At 43.5% G+C, this 22,941-nt stretch overlaps 2 non-coding genes across 2 annotated transcripts; both read right to left on the reverse strand.

Moving 5' to 3' along the window:
* Nucleotides 1-9,362: 9,362 nt before the first annotated feature.
* Nucleotides 9,363-9,469, reverse strand: LOC136509711 (small nucleolar RNA R71). Its single transcript, XR_010772459.1, has one exon. It is a non-coding gene; the product is annotated as a small nucleolar RNA R71 (small nucleolar RNA).
* A 12,886-nt stretch (nucleotides 9,470-22,355) lies between these two features.
* LOC136509731 (small nucleolar RNA R71) lies at nucleotides 22,356-22,462 on the reverse strand. Its single transcript, XR_010772474.1, has one exon. It is a non-coding gene; the product is annotated as a small nucleolar RNA R71 (small nucleolar RNA).
* Nucleotides 22,463-22,941: the final 479 nt, after the last annotated feature.

The following is a 22,941-nucleotide window of genomic DNA, read 5'->3' on the forward strand; positions in this document are numbered from 1 at the left end:
CTCTGATTGTAGACATGAGGATCTATATCTCTACGGATCCTTTGAATTGATGGTGCTATTTTTTGAGCCGATGACGGTATGTGGCCTGATGTGCCAAAATTAATCATCTGGTTCTAACATTGCCCACTGGCTGTTGCACATGCTGTACTGACGATCTAGGATTATACTGTATATGATTCATAGTAGTACATTGAGTTTGCTTAGATGAACTCTGAACTACCTAGACATCATCATTACTAGCTGGTGCTGCTTCTTGATGGCTGGCACCGACTTGATTAGTCCCCTGGGTCGACGGATGTGGAATGTTGTAATAAGCCGGCCCAACCTGATCAACTGGAAACCCATGAAACACCTCATTCATGGTGTTGTGGAACGCGTTTAAGAAAATTTTATTATGGTTTGATATGGCATCATGAACAGATTTGTTTACAGCTTCCATAAAGAAATGCCTGTCTTCAGTCTCATCTGCATCTGTCTGCCCATGCAACAGAACTCTTGGTAGTGGATATTTCTGAATAATTGTATTGTCACATGTTTTGGTGTAGAACAACAAACACTTATTCTGAAATTCTTTTATAGCTTTGCTGATGACATCTTTATCTCCATCGGGTAGGTCTTCATAAGGTACCATAAGGATGTCATTGTTATTATAAGCCACCATGACGATTGTGGGGTCCCACCAGGCGTGCCAGAACGTGTGTCGGCATGAAATTTTATCCCATGCCGAGGCACACGAGCAAGCCGGAAGGGTCCGCTCGATGGAGCTAGAGATCCGCCTAGCTTCAACATAGGGATTATCGATCCTACGCACTCCTCCTGAGACATGCCAGTCAATTTGACCCTGCAATTGACAAGGAGAGAAAGCTAATCGGTAATTTAAGGCAGAACATGATGGTGTTGCCAGACAGTCCGAATGTGCGGCTCTGAGAGCCAATGTGGAAGGAGATCGACTAAATAGCCGATTCCAGCATACTCATAAGAATAAATCAGTTAAAGCTCATGGAGTTATGGAAGAAAAATTGATTATCATTCAGGATGGATATCGTTATTTAGACAAATATTAGTCAATGGCAATAGGATGTCAACACTAGTAAGTTTTTGCTAAGCCAATGGTTGCAAGTAACCAAATCCCTTTTTATATAAAAATTCAGCCCATCATCATTTAATCATTTAATAGAGATAAATCTATGAACATATTAGATCTCATCTATCGCTATGACCAGTGGGGCATGAGGCAGAATCATGCAGGCCATAGAAACAGTAATAAATTCGATGACCCTAACTTATTACTAATATCAGTGGGGCATGAGGCAGAATCATGCAGCCCATAATACAATAATAAGATCATGGGGCTAACATATCTTTCAACCTATCTTTACTTGAACGGTGTCCTGACATGAACTACATATGTGAGAACACTCGATATTGGCTAAAACAGTCGATTCAGGCATAGCGCATAGTTAAGGTCATGCCCTATCAGGAACAGATCTACCAAATAACGATCCCCACTCTACGGTGCTAACAGTGGGGTGTGAGGTAGAATCACATAGGCCATGATAACGGGCCATGGAACGATTTTCGTTAGCCAGTAGATCTATTCAAGATCAGACATGCCTTAACCGCACACTATGTACGATCAAGATTGACATAAAATAGCCGATAAAACATAACTCATCATTTAAGGTGCAGATTAGATCAGTTTAGATTAATAAATGATGGGTTAAACATGATATAAGGCCGATCTAGATCAATCCCAATCAAGGAAAGTGATATTGCTGTAATTAAATAAATAATAAAAGCAATAAGCAATATCAGTAACTTAATGAATCTATCCGAAGGACGCCACCCTTGGATAGAGCCGATAACTTGATCTTGATCTAGTTCGAGCAGTGGAGGTCAACCGGATCGATGCAACCTTACTTGAACTAAACAAGAGTCGATAACTAGCTTATACCAGAGTCGCAGTGGAGGTCGACCGGATCGATGCAGCCGTACGAACAGAAGTATAAGCCATGATGGTACTTATAGACAAGCCAGAGGTCGGCCAGACCGATATAGCCCTGCTTGCTGAAGAACTCGCCGAGATCTACTCTACTCCTACTCCTAAGGGGTGACTGGAGCCAAAAAAAAAGTAAGTAACTTGTATTTGATTGATTGTGTGTCCTTTACAATAGCCAGGGTCCAATATTTATACCCAGAGCCTAAACATGAATCCTATTTGAGTGCGACTCATTACAATCTTTGGTATAAAAGAGAACATTCCTAATCTTAAGATAACTTGGACCCTAATCTTTCCCTTTTTGTAGAGTCCGATCTGTATCTCTCGACGCCGACCATAGCCCATTATCGTTACTTGCTGACGTCATTTAAAGCGAGCTGATTCTAGTGTTTCCTCTAAATCAGCTGATATCAATCTTCATGCAATTGAGTCCATGATCGACACAATTTTGGAAGCTTCGAGTTCCTGCATTTTTCTCTCTAAATTTTGGTATAAACAAGAGGATCTCGCAACCCGAGGCGGAGTTGACTATCTAGTCTATGCACGGTAAAGGAAAGTGATCCTTTGGACATGCCTTGTTGAGGACAGTATAATCGATGCACATTCTCCATTTCTCGGTTTTCGTCTTGACAAGAACAGGGTTGGTGAGCCAATCGGAGTGGTATACCTCTCTGATGAATCCGGCTACCAGGAGTTTGGCGATCTCTTCGCCTATGGCCCTACACCTCTCATTGTCGAAACAACGCAGGTGTTGCTTGGCTGGCTTCAAGCCTAGGATGAGGCATAGTGCGTGCTCAGTGATGTCCCGCGGTATGCCCAGCATGTTAGATGGCTTCCATGCGAAGACATCACGATTGCCACGTAGGAAGTCAACGAGCTTGCATTCCAATTTGGTCGGGAGCTAGGAACTAATCCGCACCGTCTTGGTTGGGTTAGTGGGGTCAATCCCCAACACCTTGGTTTCCTCGAGTGGGCGAAAGGCCATCGAGGAGGTCAGTTTGTTGCAGTCCAGGACTGCTGGGGTCGATGACTCCTCGAGCCACGGGAGCTCGGATGAGTTGACGACCGTAGTGGTAAGCTCGAAATGCTCACGGTCGCACGTGAAGCCATGCGAGAAGGCGCTACCCACAGTGATGACGCCAGTTTGGTCCCAGCATCTTCAGCTTAAGGTAGGTGTAGTTGGGGATAGCCATGACCATGAACTTGGCGTAGCATGGCTGCCCTAGGATGGTGTGGTATGATGCTAGGAAGTCCACCACCTCAAAGGTAAGAACCTTCGAGCGGAAGTTGGCTTGATTGCCAAACATGATGGGAAGGTCGATCTGCCCGAGTAGGTACGCCTACGCTCCTGAGATCATGCCGTGGAAGGGAGAGCCCGTCGGGTGGAGTTCCGACCAGGGGATGCGCATGGCATCGAGGGTGTCGATGTAGAGGATGTTGAGGCTGCTACCTCTGTCCATCAACACCTTGGTGAGGCGCTTCTTGTGGATGATGGGGTCAACGACCAGTGGGTAGTGTCCTAGTCTGGCGACATGGGAGGGATGGTCCCTCTGATCGAAGGTGATTGGAGATTCCAACCAGCTAAGGAGGGAGGGGATGGCCGTCTCGATGGCGCATGCCTCTTGGTAGCGTACCTTGTGCTGGTGCTTAGAGCAGATGGCATCGGATCTCTCTAAGATCATGATGCATTCCTCAGGGTCAAGGAAGCTATCCCCATCCTTGCCCACCGCGCCTCCCTTCTTGGCCGCTGCCTCTTTGTCGTCTCCTTCTTTCGGCCTTCTGGCCTATCATAGGAAATGTTTGAGGAGCTCGTAGTCCTTATAGAGGTGTTTGATGGGGTAGGCATGGTTGGTGCATGGGCTATCCATGGGCTTGTTGAAGTGGTCAAGTAGGCCCTACTGGGGCTGCTTGCCTATGCGATCAGCCGCGGTGACCAACGCGGTGTTGTCTAGTCGGCGCTGATCCTTTTTGTTCTTCTTGCCCCTCTGCATGGAGGGGCCCTCATCCTGGTCCTCGCGCTTGGCCTTGCCTTTGTCCCAGCCTCCATTGAAGACCGCTCTGACTGCCTCCTCACTAGAGGTGTGGTTTGTGGTGACATCGAGTAGGTCACTGGGTGGTACAGGGCTTTCAGACACCCAAGCTTGTGGATCAGGGACTCGTAGGTTGTCCTAGAGAGGAATACGCTGATGACATCTACGTCGACGACATCAAGGAGGGAGTTGCATCATTGGGAGAACCTACTGGATGTAATCCCATAGGGTCTCGCTAGGGCTCCTGCTAGTATCTCTTGAGGTCCCAGGAGTTACCTAGGGTGGACATACGTCCCTTGAAAATTTCTGACAAAGATCCTCTTGAGGTTTGCCCTAGTCACTGGATGCTATCGTGTGGGAGAAATTCGAGCCATGCTCGAACATGTTCCCCTACATAGATGGGGAGATATTGAATGATAAAATGGTCATCATCCACCCCTCTAGCTCAACAGATGAGCTAAAAATCTTTGAGCCATATACCAGGGTTTGTCTCCCTGGTGTACTTTTCGATGTTGGTGGGCGGTTGTAAGCACTGTGGGAACGACGCTCTCTTGATGCATCAGCCAAAGGCCCGTGGTCTTGGGCCATCCGAGCTAGGACTCTAGTCATCTGGCAGGCGACCTTGTCTAGGGCATGTTTCACCACTCCCCTCGATGGTCTAGCCAGGGCCCATGTCGCCTGCCCTCACCGCTGCTCGATAGACATCATCATCACACCAGGCCTGATGCCAGTTGCTAATGATGCTGTGAGCGTCTCGGCTCAGACCGAGCTATTCATGTACCGGCGATCGGTGTGGAGCAGGCACTGGGTCAGACCGTAGCGCAGCTATAGCATCCTGTGCTGCGCTTGGTGGCTGTAGCGGTGAGCGGATGGAGCTATCCATCTGGTGTGTCCCCGCTACCCTAGTGGGGAGAGAGGGTGCGAGTTGGAGTCGTGACACGGAGCTTTCTGCCTATTGAACGACAGAGGCTTCCACCAGCACCCAGAGGTTCTAGTGGACCGCCTGCTCCTGGGGGTCGACGGGCTCGAGAACGCCGCGTAGAAGATTGCCACAGCGGTGATGTTCTGGCTAGCCCGGGTGAACTGTGGGGGGTCATTCCCCTCATCCATGATGTCATGTTGGACCTGGCGGGCGTGACCCCAGCACCACTTGTTGGGTTACGTGCATGGGGCGCAATGTACTGCACCGAGTGCACCGGCGTAGGTGGCGGTTGGTTTTGCCACCGTTGTCGTAGCTCCTCTGCGTGCTCTTACACGAGCGCGAGGGCCCCTGTATGAGGGTCTGAAGGGGTGTGAGTCTACAAGGACTCCGCTACCACCAGTGGCTGTTCCAAAGTGTTCACCATAGCTCACTCCTAGGACGAATGGTGGCTAGGTGCCATGTCACTGATGTTGGAGCCATCGCTCTCAACCTCATCATCTAGAAGTTCATAGAAACTGGTGGGAGCATAGCTCGCCATCCCCATGAATTCAGATGTGAGAGGAGGCGGCGTTAGCATTTTTTGGAGCCCCCTAGGCATATGTGTCCATGGGGGATGCAAGTCCATAAGGGAACTGGTCGTATGGTGGTTACGATGTGGACAACATGGTCCCTCTGGGTAATCGGCGGAAGATAGTAAATATCGAGTAAATAACAATATGTACATTACTCACAGCGAGGTTTGAGCAGAGAGTTTGCTCGGAATGAAGCACAGATGCCTTGTTGTTGAAGTTGTTGAGTGTCCTGGAGCCGATGGAGGGCGCCCCTCCAACAGGCACTGGAACAAGTGCCTCCTCATGGAGGTGTAGTATGCTGAGCTGGTCGGCGATGAAGTCTAGGCTTCCAAAGAGGAAGGCCTAGGATGGCTCAAAGACGAGTGGCACCCACATCCCAATAGGTGGGAGTGCAGGAAACTCCAATGAGCCGAAGTGAGTGGTATCGCTTGAGCCCGCCATGGCGAAGGTGGCGGAAAGGTGGGCCATCTGATGACCAAAAGTGTGAACGTACAGCGTCTTCCCCACAGACGGTGCCAACTGTCGGTGCAGAAAGTGACCAACACATAAATATTTGTAGTTTTGCCATACGTTGTGATCAGATGTGGCCTAGCACTCAATGACATAGGGTTTATTCTGGTTCAGGCAGCATGCCCTATGTCTAGTTTGAGTCGGTCGATGACTTTATTCCTGAGCCTAGGTGCTCGAAGTTTGTAGTGGGGTTACAAATGAGAAGGAGAAAGATAGGGGGTACAAGAGGTCCAGTCGGACTCTGGTCTGAAAGGTCAAGAGTGACGGGAGCTCCGCTATGTGCTAAGTGTTTGAGCGTGTGCTCGAGGTTTGAACCTATTGGTTCTGTTGTTGTGTGTTGAATCAATGTAAGTAAATTGATTGATCCCCCTATTCGGAGAGAGCGCATCCCCTTTTATAGATGAAGGGGACGACCTTACAAGAGAGAGAGAGAGTACATAAGCTACTAAGTCTTATTGCTCATGTCGTCGGGTACAAGGTGATTGTAGGCGCCCACAATACTGTTGATGTCAGACGCATGTGGGAGGTTTTACCGTGTCCTACCAGGTATGGTAAATGCCGATGCCCACAACACGGTGGATGCCTAGATGCACGTGGGGGGCCTTACCGTATTTGCCTGGTATGGGAATTGATAGCGCCCATAACACTGTAGGGTAAAACTTCGGCGCCCACAACACTGCTTGGGTTCTGACATGCCTGGAAGGTTGCAGGGCACCCTTCTGACATGCCCTATTGGTACTATCCTGCAAGTGTATAGGGTGCGGTCCTCGGTTTTGTAGTTGACTTGAGCGCCCCACCCTACTTGCTCTGCCCATTTCCTAGGTCCTTACCGAGCGGGCGTCCCCGATCGGTTGGTACCCAGTCGGCTCCGACTGCACTAGTTGGAGAAGAGCCGTAAGCAGAGGTTTGGTGCATCCCTAGTTGGGGACGTGGGTTAGAGTCAGAAGCGAGCTAGGCCTTCCAGTCGGAGAGGCGGCTGGAGTTAGAAGTGGGCGTCGTTCCTCCTTGGCCAGGCCTTCTGGTCGGAGATTGGATCGCCCTTTGACCTGTCGCTTGGTATTTGGGCCGGCCAAGGAGTCGCACGTCATTCAGAATGTTGTCTGCTGGGCCGAGCCTTTGTGGGAAAGCTAGTCCATGAGGGACCTTGGGTTTATGAACCCAACAAGGGGTCTAAACTAACAAATTCTACAAGTTTTGGTGAATCTATGTTTCTAGCAGGGTTTATTCTGAATACAACCAAAGAGGACCTAAACGTCAAAGGAAAATATGGAATTCCACCTTGGCACCTACCTAGGAAGATTCTAGAAGCATCCAAAAGCCATGTCACCGAAGCAGAGAGTGAGCCACCACTCGGTGAAACCGGCCGGTCCCACCTATAGGTCGACCGACCCCTATGGGTCCCACCTGTTAGCGAGGTTCTACGTCGGTTCTCCCACCACCTTTGAGGATGCATTTAAGCCATTGCTTAAGTTGGTTTGATCCAAGGACTCACATTGCTCCCCTAGGACTATATAACCAGACCCCAGCCCCTGGCTAATTCAGAATTATATCAGAAGTCATCAAGTCATATAACAGAAACCGTAATCTCCTTAGAGCTCCTTCATAGCATAGCTAGTTAGGTTAGATCTAGAGGGAGGCAAGTAGAACTTCGCTTGGATTCCTGACCTTGTCTAGAGTGTGGTCCGATATAATCTCTTGTACCCCTCTCTCTATTATTTCTCCATTGTTTTTATATGTTAGATACAATTGTTATGACAATATCAATATTCATCTTATTCATGTTCTTCATTACGATGTTCATTGTCTACTTTGATTATATATCTAGTATAGCTAGTTTATCATTGTGTTTATGCATAAGTTCATATAGCGCTCACTCTGATGTACATTGGGTGAGTGGTTGACATTGTGTAAGCGTGGTGCTTATACGTTGTTTACCTTTGGATATACCCTATATTCTGGGTCATGTGATAGATCACGGATGTGACACTCCCGTTGAGTCCTTTGTAGTCCACTCCCCGAATATAGGCGCACGTAGGGTCCGATTACAAAGGTAGAACGAGCTCTGCCCTCAATCTTCCTAAGTAATATCCCTTCTATGTAGATATAATGATGATCTTAGCCAAGATTACTAGATGTAATTGCACTAATCAAATGTAAGCTTTGACTTGTAATTAATGATGACTTGGGAATTATTCCTCTAATATTCTATCTGACCATGCTAATGCTAAAGGAGTGCTATGAGTGATTTATCCCTGTCAATACTTATCATTTATTTATACCTTATTCTATGACTTGTTCCTGTTATGAGTAGAGTATTGGCTATGGTTATTTTCTCCTTCAATAGTATAAGTTAACAATACATATCCATGCTAGACCTTCCTAGTGGTAAAAATATAAATAACGATACCTGGAATACTCTTGAGTAAAATGTTACAATGGTATAATTATCTGTGCGCTTGCAGATACTTTGTGTTCATAGATTTATATTCTCTCTAATCACTTGCATTAATAAAGAACTACTTAGTGTTATTCTAGTAGTAATACTATGTAGTACCAATATATATCTTTGGCATAATCACTAGGGATGACAACTTAGTAAAGTTAGGGATATAGGTTTATAATAGGTGGCTAAGTACTTTGAACAAGTGACACATTAATAAATATCAACAAACATTTTTGGCACCGTTGCCGAGGAAGGTAACTAGCAAAGGAAGTATTGATAAACTTATACTTATTGATGTGATCGAGATAACCATTGACCTCTGCTCAAATAGGCTTACCGTTGTTTTGTCTACTTTTGTATCTTATGCAGGGTAATGTATGACCGGTTTTGACCTTTCGACAAACTATGTTGAAAATCTAGAAGCTTTAATCAGGAGAACTAGAGCTAAGCTCAAGAACACTCTAGCTTTGAAATCGAAAGACATCCATATAAGAAGAAGCTTAACACCAGAATTTGAAGCCATGGCCAGCAGGACTCTTCGTGAATTCTCTGCTCCAACTATGGCCAACATCCATACTGGATCGACAGTTAATGTCAAAGACAATGGATTTGAGCTCACGCCAGCACTCATCAACATGGCGCAAGCCAACTAGTTTTGTGGAAAGGCACATGAAGATGCAAGTGCACATCTCCAACACTTCCTAGAGATCTGTAGCACCTTCACCATCAAGGGAGAGACCCAGGATGCCATACTACTTTGCCTTTCCCATTCTCACTCTTAGGGATGGCAAAGCAGTGGTTCTATGCCAATAAAGATAGTAATACAACATGGGACAACTGCTCCATGGCCTTTCTTGCAAAGTTCTTTCCCTTAGGTAAGACCAATGCTCTACGTGGGAGAATTTCAAGCTTTCAGCAACATCATGACGAGTCTATCCCTGAGGCATGGGAACGCTTCCAAGATTATATTGTAGAATGTTCTCATCATAGGATGGAGAATTGGCTACTCATGCAGACTTTCTACCATAGGCTAACCAATAGTTCCCGTGAAATAATGGATGCTGCTGCTGGAGGCGCATTCATGTCATTCACCATTCTAGATGCAATAGCTCTTGTGGAGAAGATGCCCTCCAACCAAGGTTGGAATGAAGAATGTGCTCAAACCCGTAAGAGAGGTGGAGGTATACATCAACTCAAAGAAGTAAACATGTTGTCTGCCAAAATGGACCTGCTGATGAAGAAGCTTGAAGATCGGGCCAAAGAGAAGCAAGAGGTCATGCACATTCATGACTCCCGCATGACATGTGAAGTTTGTGGAAGCACTAGGCATTCAGGGAATAGCTGCCCTGAGACCCATGATGATGTGAATTTTGTTAATAACAACAACAACAATTACTTCCGTTCTTAGCAGAATCAAGGATGGAACCAGCAACAGAGGGCCAACTATTTAGGTAACTATTAGGGTAATAATTTCAATAATTTTCAAATACCCTTGAGAGATTTAATTGCTGGTTAATCCAAAGTTACAGAGGGATTATCTAGAAAGGTAGCTTCTAATGATAAAATTTTAGAAAATATAAATAATAGAATGGATAGCTTTGCCTCTGCCATTAAGAACCAGCATAGCTTTAATAAAATGTTAGAATAACAAATAGCTCAGCTGGCGGCTTCTATTCCTCCGTCTAACAAAGGTAAGATTCTAGGGCAATCGGAAGATCTAGAAACTACAAATATTGCCAATATTCATAATGCAGCTTACTACTACATGGAGCCATCAATGGGAAGGTGGATAGATTATACCTTGCCAAATAAGAAGAGCAATCCAGGGAGACCTGTCATCCAAATCGCCATTGGACCTCACATCTTCCAGGAAGCTGTCTGACTTCGGGGCAAGTGTCAACATTATGCCTAAGGTAATCTATGATAAAATTAATGGAGATACTTTCTTGTACACAAATATGCGTTTGTAGCTTGCAGATCAGTCGCTCTGTTACCCCAAGAAAATTCTTGAAGACGCCCTCATTAGAGTGGGGCAATCATATGTTCCCGTAGATTTTGTGGTTTTGGAAACAGGTGGAGATCTAAGAGCACCCATTATTTTGGGGTGACCTTTCCTACGCACTGCCAAGGCCATCATCTACGCGGATAGTGCAAAGACCTGCTTCACAATCAACGATAAAAAGGAGAATTCTCATTCAAGAACCGTGTCCTACGATCTCCCGGACATCCACAAACACCATATCTGCCCGAAGTGACAACAATGACCAAGAAGAAGAACAACAGGAGGGAGAACAAAGCCTAGCAGCCTCAAGTAGAATCAGTCAACATGATGAACACATTCTGATCTGAGTACGACCACCTTCTCGTTTCACCATTCCTTGCTAAGAAGGATGATCTAGGAGTACCCATGATCGAGTGCACCGTTGGACAAAGAATCTTCCACAAGACCTTCTGTGACATTGGATCAGGAGTCAACATAATGTCTAAGGTAATGTATGAATACTTATTTGGTGATGAACCTTTGTTCCCTACATATATGCAATTACAGATGGTGGATCAATCAATCTGATTTCTGGAGGGGATAGCAAGGGATGTCATGGTAAGAGTACATGACCACTTTGCCCCTGCTGACTTCATGGTTCTAGATATGAGAGAAGAAGAAGATGATACACCCATCATCCTTGGAAGACCATTCCTTAACACTGCCAATGCGATCATCTATGTCAGATCTGGACAAGTCTACTTCCAATTCCCTGGAGAAAAGGTACACTATTATTTTAATAGTTATACTACTCATGAACAGCCAAAGAAGTCTCGCTCTAGGAGGAGACATCGATCCCGTAAACAGAAGAATCAATCTCCAATTAATGAGTGGGAGGAATATAAGGAACCTGAAGAAGTTGGAGAGGATGAACCCGCTCCATCGAGCCCAAATCCACAGACAAAGCAGGTATGGAAAGAGAGGGTAACATCGTCACTAGATTCACAAGAGGTGCAACCATCAGGGACTCTATCTCCGAGACCGATAGATGCATCCAAGAACTAAACAAGATAGGAGAAAGAGTCCTGTCTGGAGAACTTGAAAATCTAAACCCTGGCTGTGAGGTAACATCAGTAGTTATCCATATTTACTCTTTAGTATTGCATGAATTAATTTTCACTTTAGCATATTTACTTTTTTGTATTAATATTGCATAAAGAAAATTAAACTAAAAGTATCATTACTGCATTGCACCATTGCATCATAAAACCAAAGCCCCATGTGAATAAAAATGCGGTGTGTAAAAGCCTGTAGAAATATTCACCGTGGTGGCATAAAAAATAAAAATATATATATGATGCATGCATAATTTCTTTCCGCATCATATAAATAAGAAAATCCAAAAATATATTAATAGACATTCTGTTAGAACTTTAGGAAACTTGTCTAAACCTCCAAGGACAACAAATCTCTGAATGGCTGACTGCTAACCCCTTATCCTAATCTATGCCATGAGTTTTGGTGTTCTTGTTGGAATATTTTGCAGGATGATCGAGAGTAAAGCCATCCATCTGAAGTACTGAAGAAGTTGGAGAGGATGAACCTGCTCCATCGAGCCCAAATCCATAGACAAAGTAGGTATGGAAAGAGAGGGTAACATCGTCACTAGATTCACAAGAGGTGCAACCATCAGGGACTCTATCTCCGAGATCGATAGATGCATCCAAGAACTAAACAAGATAGGAGAAAGAGTCATGTCTGGAGGACTTGAAAATCTAAACCCTAGCTGTGAGGTAACATCGGTAGTTATCTATATTTACTCTTTAGTATTGCATGAATTAATTTTCACTTTAGCATATTTACTTTTTTGTATTAATATTGCATAGAGAAAATTAAAATAAAAGTATCATTACTGCATTGCACCATTGCATCACAAAACCAAAGCCCCATGTGAATAAAAATACGGTGTGTAAAAGCCTATAGAAATATTCACCGTGGTGGCATAAAAAATAAAAATATATATATGATGCATGCATAATTTCTTTCCACATCATATAAATAAGAAAATCCAAAAATATATTAATAGACATTCTGTTAGAACTTTAGGAAACTTGTCTAAACCTCCAAGGACAACAAATCTTTAAATGACTGACTGCTAACCCCTTATCCTAATCTGTGCCATGAGTTTTGGTGTTCTTGTTGGAATATTTTGCAGGATGATCGAGAGTAAAGCCATCCATCCGAAGTACCTATTCCCGAACTGCTGCCTCATCCGCTGCATAAGGAACCCTACTTCTAGAAGGATGAAAGAGAGACCATGACAACATCTAGCTTGGGGGAGGAGCATACCCCATTTATCTAGCTAAGTATTTCTTTCCCTTTTTAGCTTTACTATTTTTTAGTCTTCCATGAATTTGTTAGTCATAAAAATATGAATAACAAACAAAAGCAAAACAAAAATTTGTCTTATATATAGTATTAAGGTGTGATCTTAAAAATGGAGAAACAAAATAAAAAGTATGTGTCTAGTGTATAGGAGTTAAATAAATGGACTATGAGGATAGTTTCTTGCAATGGAAATGATGACTAGTTGCTCTATTGTGATTCCTTTCAAGTACCTAGTTTTCAACCTTGAATTCTCCTGAGTTTTGGATATGACTGTTTTGATATAAGAATTTACTCTAAACTTGAAACTCATGGGTAGCATATGCTTGATCTAAGTCTAGGTAATTGACGGATATGATATGAGAAAGTTCGAGCTGCTATTTATCCTATTCCTTGTGATACTAAGTTCTAGAAATTTATCTTTTGAAAAATATGAAAATCTTACATGATGAGCTCCTGTATGACAATGCTTAAATTCCTACCAAAGCCATATATGAAATTTAGATTAGGAAAAAAACTTTCACTCATATATGCTGCTTGTTTTTCATTAAGTTTAGTCAAGCTTTGTTGATGCCTTATGAGAGGTTTGTCATGCTCTTAAAATCAAGATCACGTACACACCACCCACATATGCACTACTCCTACACTAGGGGTAAGCGCAACAACATGCCACTCCATCTAGTTCCACCCAAAAATATTTTGCTCCTACACTGAGAGTAAACACCAAAAATATGCCATAGAGGATATCCATCAGCTAAATGCTCCAAGTTCTTGTTACTATCTCTCAAAAGTTTTGTTGTAGAAAAGAGACATGGGGCTACGCAAAAGTTATTCATGAAAAAAGAAAAAAAAGAGAAGAGAGTTGAAAAAAATGGATAAGTGTCCGAGTTATTAAAACAATGGGTACTTAGATGCCCGCCTAAAAAAGTGAGATGAATAAGATAGCCCATGTGTCCTTGCAAAGTTGTTTCCAAGTTTCAAGAAGAGACATATGTTTTCAAGGAGCATAGTAGAATTAGGATTAGCCACCACATATCCACTATACATCCACACATATGCACATCTTGATTTGATTGTATGACTTAACTCTCTTTGGATCCATTGTTTGACTTTACAATACATGTATTGCAAGTATGCTCTTTATGTCTTCTCCCTACCTATGAACCCCACATAAGCTTTAGATATAGGGAAAGAAAGGCAAAACATTGCTATTGCCTTGGTAAGGATCCACAAATACTATAAATATTGAGAGACTTGAGAGTGCCATACAAGGAAGAGCTCTGAGTTTAATTTTGAAAACTTATAAAAAACTCTAGAATATTGGTTGAGCAAAGAATTAGAGACATAGTGCTTGACTTGATTATTCTGTCTTTCAATTGCTCAAGACCCAAGTGAAGGCTACAAGCCCCATGGTTCAAGGAAATATGGGTAAGTTTGAAAGTCAGATCGGTTTATTCTACTCAGGAGGAGAATTCTTGTTTGAATGCATGAGTACTTTTCAGGAGTTGCTACAATGTTTTTAAATCTTTATACTCTTAGTTAAGTTTAGCTTTTGCTAAGGGACTAGCAAAAGGTAAGCTTGGGGAAGTTATTGATGGTAGTTAACAACCAATATAAACCATCAAATAAACATGTATAAGGGCATAAATATAATCACCAACGAAGGTCTAGGGGTCTAAACTAACAAATTCCATAAGTTTTGGTGAATCTATGTTTCCAGCAGGGTTTAATCTGAAAACGACCAAAGAGGACCTAAACATCAAAGGAAAATACTGAATTCCACCATGGCACCTATGTGGGAAGATTCTAGAAGCATCCAGAAGTCATGTCACCAAAGCAGAGGGCGAGCTACCGCCAGGTGGGGCCGACCAGCCCTACCTATAGGCTGGCCAGCCCCTATGCGTCCCACCTATCAATGAGCTTCTACATTGGTTCTCCCACCGCCTTTGAGGATGCATCTAGGCCATTGCTTAAGTCGGTTTGATCCAATGGCTCATGTTGCTCCCCTAGTACTATATAACCAGACCCCAGTCCCCTAGCTAATTTAGAATCAGATCAAAAGTCATCAAGTCATCTGACAGAAACCCTAATCTCCTCAGAGCTCCTCCATAGCTAGTTAGGTTAGATCTAGAGGGAGGCAAGTAGGACTTCGCTTGGATTCTCAACCTTCTCTAGAGTGTGGTTCGGTATAAACTCTTGTGCCCATCTCTCTATTGTTCTCCATTGTTTTTATATGTTAGATACAATTGTTATGACAATATCAATATTCATCTGATTCATGTTCTTCATTATGATGTTCATCGTCTACTTTGATTATATATCTTGTATAGCTAGTTTATCATTGTGTTTATGCATAAGTTCGTATAGCACTCACTCTAATGTACATTGGGTGAGTGGTCGACATTGTGTAAGTGTGGTGCTTATATGTTGTTTACTTGCGGATACACCCTATATTCTGGGTCATGTGGTAGATCATGGATGTGACACTTCCGTTGAGTCCTTTATAGTCCACTCCCCGAATATAGGAGCACGTAGGGTCCAATTACGAAGGTAGAATGAGCTCTGCCCTCAATCTTCCTTAGTAATATCCCTTCTGTGTAGATATAATGATGATCTTAGCCATGATTACTAGATGTAATTACACTAATCAAATGTATGCTTTAACTTGTAATTAAGGATAACTTATGAATTATTTCTCTAATATTCTATCTGACCATGTTAATATTAAAGGAGTGCTCTGAGTGATTTATCCCTGTCAATACTTATCATTTATTTATATCTTATTCTATGACATGTTCCTGCTATGAGTAGAGTATTGGCTATGGTTATTTTCTCCTTCAATAGTACAAGTTAACAATACATATCCATGCTAGACCTTCTCAGCGGTAAAAATATAAATAACGATACCTAGAATACTCTCGGGTAAAATGCTATAATGATATAATTATCTGTGCACTTGCAGATACTTTGTATTCATATATTTATATTCTCTCTAGTCACTTGCGTTAATAAAGAACTACTTAGTGTTATTATAGTAGTAATACTATGTAGTACCCATACATATCTCTGGCATAATCACTAGGGATGACAACTTAGAAAAGTTAGGGATATAGGTTTATAATAAGTGGCTAAGTACTTTGAACAAGTGACGCGTTAATAAATACCAATAGCACCCATCCCAAGTGGAGGGTTGGGTCGCACTCTCAGCAGAATGTCGCTAGGTAGGCCCACCCTCAGGAAGAAATCTAGTTCCAAGTACCTAGATACCTTTGATGTAACATTAACTTCTGCTTCCTTGTTCTCATTTGTCTGCCTGTCAGGGTGTCCGAAGCGCCAAGCGTCCAGGTGCACAATGAGGAGGCCCGCGTGGAGGAGAGCCCTCATTCCAGCGGCGACCGGGTGGAGGGAGGCCAGGAGGGCTGGCCCGCATCACCTCCCAAGTTGGTGGAAGCGTCATGGACGGAGGGTCCTGTTCCTGCTGGTGGTGAAGCAGAGCAGTCTGCGGAGCCAAGTGCCGTGTCGTAGCCCTAGATTGCAGCGCCTAGAGAGGAAGAAGTACACCAATCGCCAGGGGGAGTGCCCATGGAGACCATCATGGAAGAGGTGGAGTGAAGCGCAGCGGGTGATGTTGCTGCGTCGGGTGCCCCTCAGCCAGAAACATCGGTGACGAGCGCTCCAGCCCCAGAGGAGGATGTCATTATCCTGGTGACTGAGCCAGGAACCCAACTCTAGGTGTACAGCTAGGAGTTCTCTAGGTTGGTGCAGTCATGGTCCGAGGCCTCGTTTAGATGCTGAAAAAAATTCAACCCGATGAATAGTACCACTTTCGTCTTATTTGACAAATATTGTCCAATCGTGGACCAACTAGGCTCAAAAGATTCATCTCGTGATTTCCAACTAAACTGTGTAATTAGTTATTTTTTTACCTACATTTAATACTCCATGCAAGCGGCTAAAAATTGATGTGATGGAGAGAGAGTGAAAAAACTTGGAATTTTGGTGGCATCTAAACAAGGCCCGGGTTACGAACCCAGGCCTCAGTCTTTGACAGCTAGCTACGGGTAAGTAGTTATATTTTGTCGTTTTTCTGCTTTGTTTTTTCGCGTTCTTATTCCGAGAGCAGTCTTATGCTCAGGGTGAGGAGCTGAGGGCTTCTGCTGAAGTCTAGAAGATCTAGGCGGAGCTAACCAAGCTAAGGGAGGAGAAGGCCTAGAAGGAGGCCGAGTTGGAGTCTACCAAGTAGCATCATGAGGAGGTAGGGATGAAAACGGATCGGATACGGACGGATATCACCGATATTACATTTGTTTTCATATTTCTATCCGGATTCGGATTCGAATACGGATAGTGTCAACTATATCGGATAGGATACGATTGGATATCGACATCATAAATATGCGATTTGAGTATTCGGATACGGATACGGTATCAGATGTTGATATCCGGACTCGGATATGGACAGATCTCAACCCCTCTAAATGGATTCGGTTTCGAATACGGTCGGAAAATATCCGTACCATTTTCATCCCTACGAGGAGGCCTTGTCAATCCTCCGCTCCCAGATTAGCAAGGCCAAGTGCCATAAGGAAGCTGCTGAGACTAGGAAGAATGACGACTTCGAATCCCTTCTGAAGATGATGGAGAAGACAGAGCTCTTCGATAAAAAGCTAAAAGGTAAAAAATCTAGCTTGACTTCTCTGTAGTTCTATTGCTTGTAGTACCCAGAGTGTATAATAATAGTCACTTGTCTTTCTTTTGAGGCAGGAGGCAGAGGAGCAAGTGAGAACCCGACAACTAGATGGCTCGGTAAAGGAGTTGAACGAGGCCCTAAGAACCTAGCACAACTAGGTCGAAGAGGTAACTCAACTGGCGAGTGAAGAACTCGCTCGTGCCAAGCTGATAAGTCATGGGGCTAACTGTTGGCGGTCACTAACGATAACATTCGACCGCCAATTAAAGTCCAAAACAGGAGAAACTAACACATTGTTAGCACATATGCATATACTATTGACCTAGTTCCATTTGTATTCGAGAAAACATGTTTTGCAGGACACATCTCCGAATCAAGTGGAAAATATGCAAAAAGAAGAAAGCGCAAAGCAGAACGCATATTCTAGAAAGGCGCAAATAGAAAAACAAGCAAAAGCCCACTCAAACTGCTAAATTTGGGCCGAGCACCGACGTAGGAGGAGCCTAGGCCTAGGAAAGAACTGACCACATGAAGGTGGTCGCGGGGCGGCCCCACCAAGGTGCGGGCGCACTAGGGGTGCGGCCGCACCCCAGGTTATACCACCTAGGCCTGGCTTCCTCTGGCGGTTGCATGCCGCCATGCTACGTCGGTCCAAGGTTGTTTCCTAATTTAACTGCACCAAACCAACCATGGATCACTATATAAGAAGAGGAGGTGCTCACCTTCAACACACACAACCATTTGGAGTCTACCTCACTACCACCTCTAGTCTCTTAGCTTAGTTCTTAGATCTTTAGTAGTTTTTGGAGCAAAAGCAAAGCTATCAAGGAGAGTTTGTCTCCTTGGAAAAAGTGCTACTCAGTATGAATAATTTCATAAATAGTTCTTCCAAGTTCAAGCTCTCATTTCATTTATATAGCATTGCATATGAACTAGAGTATAGTTTTCATGTTATAATCATGATATATGAACTAGTATATAGTTTGTATGTGATGATCTTAACATGTTCAACTATAAGCTTAATCATTCATATAACGGATATAAGTAGAATTAGAGCTAGGGTTGAGGTAGCGGTTCATCATGCCTTCGGGTGTGCCCATATCCTTGCTTGTCAATCTATAGGGTTGGAGTCCTAGGGGGTATGGGTAGTTTCTGTGTAGTCGAGTGTTGTGCTCGGGTACATAGGAGCAGATGAATACATTTCCCTTTCCACGGTTGAGGGATAGGCGGCAGGTGGTGACAGCCCTATCCATCCTTCATAATCCCCCACATTCGTCTAGGGTGTAGGAGTCTAAATTGTCACATGAGGATGCTGGCATACCAGTACTCGGTGACCTCCCAACCTATCTCACACTTAGTTCTAGCTCTAACCATATTTATTGTATGATTATCAACTACTCACACTTAGTTCTAGCTCTAACCGTATTTATTGTATGATTATCAACTATTCTTTGCAAGGATATATTAGAACATGCCTGCTCCACCTAGGATTATTCTTTTATTCTTTATTTTCTTTTTATCCTTGAGGTAGACCCAGATGTGTGTCCACTATCCTTGAATACCATTTTTACCCCTATCATGAATTGTGGTCTGCTATACAAGTATGTCATCATGGTTATGTCTATGCTAGTATATTCATACCTTGCCCTCCTTTGGGAAAATATAATTAACGATACCCTGAATACTTCCAGGTGAAATGCTGCAATGATAGATCCATACGCTTGCAGAGTTGTCTATAATCTTAAGGACTATCGTAGTTGGTGTTTCCTAATAGTGTTGCTAAGATGAACTCAATCTTAATAATGGTGTTAATGAAATACCAACTGGCTTTTCTGGCGCTGTTACCAGTGATGGACCTAAACCCTCCTCACTTGGTGATTGTGTTAAGAAATGCCAACACTGACTGTGATCTGATGTAGGCAATGAAATCGGTTAATGACATGAAGGCCCAGCTGGAGGTCGTGCAATTGGAGCGGGACGAGTTATGGAACGCCATCAAGCCACTTGCTGACCTGTTCCGCAAGCTAGAGGATGTGGGAACAAGGAGGTGGATGGATGTGGTAAAGGAATTCTCGAACCACTTCGAGGGATATGTGCGCGGGGCTACTGAGCTCTACGTCAAGCATGTGCTTAGCACCCTCTGAGTACTATATCCTGCTATCGACCTGAACCAACTGACGGTGGAGTACGATGATGGAGACCACCTTGCCGCCGTAGAATGGGTGAAGGAGCATGTTGATGGCCTTGCCACCATCATCATCGACACCTTAGATTTTAACATGGACGGGTCTGATCAGTAGGCTGATGTAATCTTGGTAGAACTTGTGAATCATGTGTGCCGAGTGGGCACTATGTAAAGAAACTTAAGCTCTTTTTATTTATACAGGCTTAGAACTTAGTCTGTGTGATTTTGCAAATATAATCCATCTTGTCAGAGTACTTGACGCATTTAAGATGGGTAATCTTTTAGATAAGATTGTGATGTGTATAGGCTGTAGTCTTAGCGAGCCCTTGCAAAAGGCAAATAAGGCTAAGTTAGCTAGGCAAAAAGGGGATCAACGTGGTCGCTGTGATTGAAATCGTGTTGGACTTTTATGTTGATGTTAGGTGCTCAAAGTCACTTGTTCAAGGAACTCATGTTATGATTGTTTGTTGTTAGGATCCCATCAGTAGCCAACGAATCAGGTTACTTGCTTCTAGGATTCACCCTACCTAGGATGACATGTGATAATTAGACTAAATGTTGGTAATTGGCTCTCGGCCAAGGAGATGTAAGCCATCCGGGTAGGAGGCGTATCTCGTGTAATATTGCATAGTACTCGATATATAGACAAAAAATTGTGTTCGAGTGGTTTTAATTATTTAAGAGATATATAGCCACGAAAGTAGTCGGCTGTGTATTTCGTTTATTACTTTAACGGAGAGGGACAACTGCAAAGTTGTGTAGATTGTGAGAAGTAAAATGATAGATGAATCTAGCAAATAACATTGACTTTGTATTAATAATTGAGAATCTTAAGTACAGACACTAGAACTCTGACTTTACTTGTATAAAAGACACCACTTATTAAGCATAAAATCTCCGTAGCTGGTCGATATTCTAGGAGTTAGGCACTGGGTCGCCATCCTCTATGACTAACTCGAAGGAACCTGGGTGGGTAACTTTGGAGACGATGAAAGGGCCTTCCCAGGGACTGAGTAGCTTGTGTCATCCCATTGTGTTTTGAATACATCTGAGGACTAGATCTCTGACTTGAAAAGTACGAGGGTGTACGTTCTTGTCGTAGTGATGTCGTAGGCCTTGCAGGTATCTGGTAGACTGGAAAAGTGCATTAAGCTTGACTTCTTCAGCACTGTCGATTTCTAGCCACCGTGTTTCATCTGCTTCGCCTTCATTGTACTATTCAACCCTAGGAGAGTTCCATATCAGATCCGCTGGTAAGATGGCCTCCGAGCCATAAACCAGAAAAAAGGAGAGTACCCTGTTGCTCTGCTTTGCTGAGTGCGCAATCCCTAGACTACCTTGGGTAACTCGTATATCCACTTGTCAAAGTCTTTGAGCTCATCGTATAGCCTAGGCTTGAGTCCAGCTAGGAGTAGCCTGTTGGCCCATTGTACTTGGCCGTTTGCTTGAGGATGAGCTACTGAGGCATAGTCAACGCTGATGCCGCAATCCTAAGCCCAACTTCTAAACTTGATAGCTTTAAAGGGTGAGCCGAGATCTGTAATGATCCGATTGGGCATACCGAACCGGTACATGATATCTTGCATGAACTCGACAGCCTTTGTAGCATTGAATTTGACGAGTGGCTTGTACTCTATCCACTTGATAAACTTGTCAATAGCCACGTAGATGTATTCGAAGCCACCCGGTGCCTGTTTGAGTGGTCCCACCATGTCGAGCCCCTAGCACGAAAAAGGCCATGATGGAGGGATGCAGATGAGGTTGTGGGCTAGGACATGAGCCTACTTAGCAAAAAATGGCAGCCCTTACAATGTCGTACGAGTTCTTCTGCATCTTTAAGTATAGTAGGCCAATAGTTCCTGGATTTGAAGGCCTTGCCAACTAAGGTCCGAGAGGCCACATGATTCCCACAGCACCTGGAATGGATTTCTTCTAAAATCAGCTGCCCTTCTTCAGATGTGATGCATTTAAGGAGAACACCAGATGACATGCCCCGTCGGTATAATCTGTCTCCGACTAGGACGTAATTCTTGCTTCTACGTGTGATCTGTTCTGCTTCTACCTTGTAGTCAAGCAATTTGTTATCTCAAATATAGTCAATAAAGACTTGGGTCCATGTCAGGTTAACCACTAGTACCTAGACATTAGGAGTTGGAGTACTGGAGGGTGTGGAGATTTCTTGCTTGATTGATGGTACTAAAAGTTCCTATACAAACACATCAGGGGGGGTACTTGGGCCAAATCAAGAGGAAGCTCAACACCAGTTCCTAAAGTCATGGCTAAGAAGACTCTGTGTGAATTCTCTGCTCCAAGTATTGAGAACATCTGCACTGGACCAACACTCAAAACCAATAACCTTGAGTTTGAGCTCAAGCTAAGCCACATCAACATGGTGCAAGCTACCCCATTTAGTGGAGGCACATGAAGATGCTAGTGCTCACCTTTAGAATTTTCTAGGGATTAGCAGCATAGTCATCATTAAGGACGTTGCTCAGGACATCATACGACTCCACCTGTTTCCATTCTCACTAGTTGGAAGAGCGAAGAAGTGGTTCTATATCAACAAAGATCACATCAACACATGGGCAAGATGTTCAAAGGCCTTTCTAGAAAAGTTTTTCCCTGTAGGCAAGATCAATGCCTTAAGAGAAAAGATTTCAAACTTCCAACAGCAGAAAGGAGAAACCATTCCAGAAGCATGGGAACATTTTCAAGAATACATTTCAGATTGTCCTAATCATGGTATGGAAGATTGGTTGCTCATGCAAACTTTCTACCATGGATTAACTCAAAGAGCTCATGAACAACTCGATGCCACTGCTGGAGGATCATTTATGTCACTAACCTTTGGGAAAGCTAAAACTCTTATGAAAAAGACTGCCTCTAATCAAGGCTAGTCATCATGCAACATTCAATCATACAATAAGAGTGAAGAAGTACCAGAAGAGATGTGTGCATTGTCAACCAAGATGGACACATTGTTGAATTGGATTGAATAGCGAGCCAATTACAAGAAAGATCGTCAAGCTATTCAAGATGCATTGAATGCTCAGAATGTATGTGGAGAATATTTGGGGGTTGAATTCCCTAAATATCAAGAGGATGCAAACATCATCATCAACAACTCTGCTCCACAACAATAGAGATAAGGGTGGAATCAACAACAATAGTCGACTTACCAAGGTAAGTACCTAGGTAATAACTATAATACTCCTAAACAATCA

Source organism: Miscanthus floridulus, chromosome 15 (genome assembly GCF_019320115.1).
Source record: "Miscanthus floridulus cultivar M001 chromosome 15, ASM1932011v1, whole genome shotgun sequence".
Lineage (NCBI taxonomy): Eukaryota > Viridiplantae > Streptophyta > Magnoliopsida > Poales > Poaceae > Miscanthus > Miscanthus floridulus.